This window comes from Herpailurus yagouaroundi, unplaced genomic scaffold (genome assembly GCF_014898765.1).
Source record: "Herpailurus yagouaroundi ecotype Mexico unplaced genomic scaffold, PumYag 67793, whole genome shotgun sequence".
NCBI classification, from domain to species: domain Eukaryota; kingdom Metazoa; phylum Chordata; class Mammalia; order Carnivora; family Felidae; genus Herpailurus; species Herpailurus yagouaroundi.
In genome coordinates this window covers 26,184,176-26,189,840 of record NW_024420586.1, presented here as the reverse complement: position 1 = coordinate 26,189,840, position 5,665 = coordinate 26,184,176, and the positions used below count along the sequence as shown (strand labels likewise).

Sequence of the window (5,665 nt, the reverse complement as noted above, 5' to 3'; positions counted from 1 at the left end):
CCCCCCCCCCCCCCCCCCCCCCCCCCCCCCCCCGGCTAGTAAAAACGTTGTTGCCAGTTAATGCTATATTTAAGTACTTTCCATCAGACATTGGAGACAAGTTTGTCGGTTTGACAAGAAAAAAAATCCTATTCACAACCTAGCTCCCTCACCTAAATCTCCAGCTCGGACACAAAATATGTTTATATATTTACACATATAAGGCAAAAGACCCGTTTAATGCCTAGAAAAACAAGTTTTACTTTTAACAAGCTATAGACGGGCTGGAACAAACGCTATGTATTGAAAAGGGACTTCCCAAGTAGTAGGAAACGGAAACAAAACAAAACACAAAACAAAACACGGATGGGGGCAAAAGGGACTAACCGCCTCAGAATAACTTCCTCAGAGCAATCGCCTCAGAGCAACCCCCTCCAGAAAAAGTCGCCTCACAAAATGGATCGCGGAGACAGGCGGTCCGACCTCACCATTCTCACCAGCGGGGGGGGGAGGGTAACAGATCAGCACTTTGTTCAGACTTGAAACCACCAGATGGGGCCAAAAGATCAGAGGACGTACCCCCTTATACTTTTCTTTTCCTCAAGAAATCTCTCTTGGGCGTTTTCAGACCCTTCGAAGAAAGAAAAGGCGTACCACTCTGGGCGCGCACACACATACGCCCACCCAACCGTTAAATGATGTAATGGGTAGTGCCTCACCTAGCCTTACACCCAGCCAAATGGCTTCCCCCATTGATCCAGCCCCCCAATGAGATGAAATCGGGATTAAAATAGTACCCGTTTCTTAAGGCTGTGTGACAATTAAATGAGATGATGCATGTAAAACACAGTACCGGGCAAATTTTCAGGCCCCACTCCAGACCTGCAGAATTAAAACCTCTGGGACAGAGCCCAACTAGCTTCACAAGTCCTACAGGTGATTCTGAGCCGCACTAAAGTCTGAGAGTTACTTCTCTAAGAAGTATACTGCCCACTGAAATATTATTACAGATTCCCAGGACTCCGTGGCTTCTGAATTGTTTGCTACCTGAAATTCTAACACCATCATTTGTTCCCCGAGCCCAGCCGTGGGCTGTATTGCAGCGAATACAATGAGAGATGGGAAAAACTGGCTGCCTGCCCGGCTTTTGAAGCAGGTGATCCAGGAATAGAAAAAGTTAATTAACTCTACAAGGCCAGATCTAGTAAATGTCAGATGAATTATACAGACAAGAAGCAAATGTTCTAGGAAATCAGAGGAGGGAAATTTCCCAATTATAAGAGGGAGGAGCCTGACCAGAAATGGCAACTGTCAAGCCAAGCCCACCTTTCACAAATAGCTATCAAGTCATTATCTACAACAAGGCCACAGAACAGACCTTAGCTGCCTAATTAAGCCTCTGCCTGAAAGGAAACCCCAACATATCTAAGAACCTTCTTTTCTTTAACAGCTTCCCTCTGGAATAAAAAAAGAGAGACAGACAGAATATTTATAGCATTTTAAAGTCCTTTATTTTCTCCTTCCACTACTTCAATCACTCATAGGAAAGGCCAGGTATACCCAGTACAGATATAACATAAATACTTGACAGAAGTAATTATGCAGCACCGGTGCTGAGATGTTCAGAAGAGCTATCTAATATTTCACTTTAGCATGGTTGTGAGAAGCTGCTGTAAATGACAGTGTGTATTCTCATGTCTGAAAAATAATTCAGGAGAACAGGAGTTACATTTATATTGCTCCACGATAAAGAAAGTCTGTAAATCACTGGTATCACTGCACATTTTCCAAATGGTCACAGTGCCATCTCATAAACTAAATTAGGTAGCCTAATCTGAGACTGGAAGATACTTAGTGAGGCTAACAGGCAGACAGTGATTTCATGAAGGCTAATAGTTCAGCTCACTTAAATTTCATTTTGCCATTATTCAGAACAGTGACAAACACAGGTCCCATTTTTACTATCTTAATAGCTCTTTCAAAACAAATGTAGACTGAAAGCATATTTAAAGTGTTGATTTCTACAATTATTCACAAGTTTGTGTGGAAGAGATGTTTGGTTAGAATAAACAAAGTTAGAAAATGGATGATGATAGTTTAAAAAAAAAAAAGACAATCAAAGCTTCTATGTTTAACTTCTCTATGTTCGGCTCCTAAAGGCTGATCTAAGTGCATGCCTTGTACCTTACAAATATTCACACACTCACACACCATATTCCTTCTTCTGACTCTTTGAACATCCCTTCTACCCCACCCATCTGTTGCCATCTCTAGTCAGTATACACTGGTCTGAGAATCTCAGGAGCTTAAGAGAAAGAAGAGGCAGAGGACATACCATAACCTATGACTGAGCCTCCTTACATTTTTGTTGTTGGTTTCCCATCCAAATGCTGCTCTTGTTTGCTCCTGGGTAGCCTCCAGGATGACAGGATTGGGGCGCTGTGGGACAGGGCTCTAATCATCCATAATAGTTCTCTTTTTGTCATTCAGGAGATTTAGTAAGACATTTTCCAGGCCCAGATCACAGTTGTTCCCTTCTGGGCTGAGAGACATAGAGGTTTTTGGGGAGAGGGTTTTTTTGTTTTTTTAATCTTAGGGATATACATTCTTGTGCTTGGGGAATAAATACACAGTTTTATTCTTTGCTTCTTATTCCACAGACATGAGCCAGACACAGGAGCTCCAAATTTTTCTTTAATAATCAAAAGTCTTGACAAAAAAAAATGATACAGGGAAAACAAGTCTTGTACTGTGGATTTAATTCATCACCACTGACTTACAAAGACTCCCTCCTTGACCAAAATGTATTTTTAATAAAAATTGTATATATTTAAAGTATACAACATGATGACTTGATATAGTCAGGCCCCTACGAAATTTCTTCTCAACTAGGCCTCAACCATAGCTGATAAGAACTGCAACTTTGGGTACAAACAATATCATCCATTCCATACATTAAGAGACTTGAACAAACACTAACATAGTTTCTATCAGCTCAAGGCCATATCCCTAGGATGATGACCCCAGCATCCTTAAAAGACCTGCCTACGGAAGTTCAACACTGCCAGAAGAATTTACTGTTTGTTTCAGCCAAAACCTGATTATAGGCCCCTGACCTCCCTTTTCTTAGAGCATTTCTTTAGAAAACCTATCATTGCAAATCCTTTATCTGTTACTTTGAGATATATCTTCTACAACCCAGAAATATTTTTCTCAAGGACCTAGGAGCCATCCCTTTGAAAGGTAATTATTAAGAAAGATAGGACCCCTGTCTCCTAATCTCTGTGAAAGGATAGGAGCCTAACTTCGATAAGAACCAGTTAGCAAACACAGTTGCCGTAATCACATTGATCACCCCCCACACACACACACACAGGCTTCCCTCGGCATTTTTTCCTTTAGCACACCCCAACATTTAAAAAGCCTTCTGCCTCTTGTTTCAGTGGACTTGAGCTCTGTTCATTGGAAGATTCTACTCCTTACTGCAGTAGTCTGAATAAATCTGTCTTGCCACTTTTAACAAATGTCCAGTTCTGTTTCTTTTTGATGTCATAAACTAACAAGATTGAAATTGTACATCAGGGTTAGGCAAGACATGCAGTCTCGGGGGTAACAAGAAGAAATTGAAGTAGAATCAAGAATACAAAACTCTATTATTTAGGGGATCATCTCGACTTATAATTAGTTCAGATGCATTTATTCACATGTATGAGGTTAAAGTGGAAACATATGGAGGAAGGAGAGGAAAAAAGATGAGACTTGGGCACAGTGTGAGCCATTTGGTTATGGACTAATGTTGTGAAACTGAGGCTAATCTAAAGGCACCTCAAAGTCTAATGGATAATCCTTTAAAGAATATGGTAGCCAGAAATCCAGCACAGGCCATATAATGAAAAAGAGTAAGTGGGGCGCAGGTCCTTTCATAACTTAAAAAGTCTGTGCAAGGCTGACCCTGTCCTAAGTAGACTAGCCTTTTTTTCTTAGAAAATTATGTCTCATGATGAAGGTTAGAGTTTTCTAGACATGCATAATCCTAAGAATAAAGCTCCCATTTTTGTGCTGTCACTGTTCTCCATAGAAACAGTGATGTCATTAAGTAGGAGTTCTGGGGCCAGCTGGTGGGGAAGGCTTTAGGAGAGTATGGAGGGTTGAGGAAAGAAGCAACATCCTGTGTCAGACTAGAAGGGTCATCACAGCATCCAAATTAACAAGAAAAAAATCATCCCAAGGTCCTGTGAAACAGCCTACTCTGATACTACCAAAGTAGGGGCATTTTCTAACTTCTCCTTGTTTTAATATAATTTATTGTCAAATTGGCTAACATACAGTGTATACAGTGTGCTCTTGGCTTTTGGGGTAGATTCTTGTGGTTCATCGCTTACATACAACACCTAGCACTCATCCCAACAAGTGCCATCCTCAATGCCCATAACCCATTTTTCCCTCTGACTTCTTTTTGGCTAGCTTCGTGGTGAGGTGAAATCACAGAAGCTATTAAGGCAGCCTCCAACTTTCTATTTTCATACTTTTATTCAGGATATCCGGAAAGGACTTCAACATTTTTTGTTTCTACATAAATCCAAAGATCTCTTGCTACATAACTCTGAATCTCTAGTGGGAAACCCAAAGAGAAATAAGCTAAGATGTGAAAATTAATAGCTTTTTATTCATTAAGGCTGGTGGCAATTCTCTATGTGAAAAATACAGACCCCCACCAAACGGGTAACTAATATGATTAGATTGTTCTGGAAACAAGAAGAGGAAAGAGAATGGAAGTCTCAAGGGATTGTGAGCTGGACAAAATGTGAAATAAATATGTGTACCTTCCTAGAGAGAACAGAAAAGGGTTGTTGTACAGCAGATAGCCTGATGTGCTTTTGATGTGAAGGGCTACTGAGTTTGCCATATTGCCACACCTTTGCTGAGGTTGCTAGTCTCAGGCATTGTGACCCAACCAATTATGTTGTCACACCCCCGGGTCAAAGGCAGCAGGGAAAAGCCTGGCCCATCAGTCTCATCCAACAGCTGACTGGGGTGGCAGCCAGCCGCAAGTGCCCAAGAACTTGGCACTGCCCACTTCCATCTAAAGGGGCACATCTCCCTTCTGGGTGGCACAATTTCAGCGAAAAGCCTAAAATAATTTCATTATCAAGGTAATGAGTTCACAAATTTTATTTTTTTACAATTCTTTTGGATTTGGACTAAGGCTATATCCAAATCATATGAGGGACCTCTATGACTTTCCTTCTTTTTTCCTATGCTAGTGATCTCTAGTTTTTTAAAAAAGAAACTCCCTCTTATGAGTGGGTATGGGAAGCCCTTTCCTAAAACTTTTTCAGGGGTGTGTAGACATTCTTGAAGTGAGAGCCTGAAAAGATCTGGGGGCGGGCAGTTGGGAATGGCAAAGGGTAGAAATGCAGTATTGTGTGAAAAGATAACCATCAGAGGATAGCTGTTATAAAAATGTTGAGAGAGGGAGAGGGAAGGAAGGAGGAAAGAGGAGGGCAAGGGAGGGAGGGAAGAAGGAGAGAGGAGGGCAGGGGAGAGAGGGGAGGGAGGGAAGAGAGGGGATGGCAGGGGAGGGAGGGAGGGAAGGAGAGAGGAGAGGAGGGAAGGAGAGAGGAAGGGAGGGGAGGGAAGGACAAAGGAGGGGAGGGAAGGAGAGAGGAGGGGAGGGAAGGAGAGA

General features: G+C 41.9%; 1 protein-coding gene across 2 annotated transcripts in view; it reads left to right on the top strand.

The window, feature by feature from the left end:
- The first annotated feature begins 4,110 nt into the window (after positions 1 to 4,110).
- AKAP4 (A-kinase anchoring protein 4) overlaps positions 4,111 to 5,665 on the top strand; it is a 10,777-nt gene continuing 9,222 nt past the window's right edge. The window contains exon 1 of one of the 2 annotated variants that reach the window (XM_040468892.1): positions 4,111 to 4,242. The gene's annotated coding sequence lies outside the window, so the exon portion shown is untranslated. Of the gene's footprint in view, positions 4,243 to 5,004; positions 5,133 to 5,665 lie in introns of those variants that run through there. The other variant, XM_040468891.1, reaches the window with a different exon arrangement.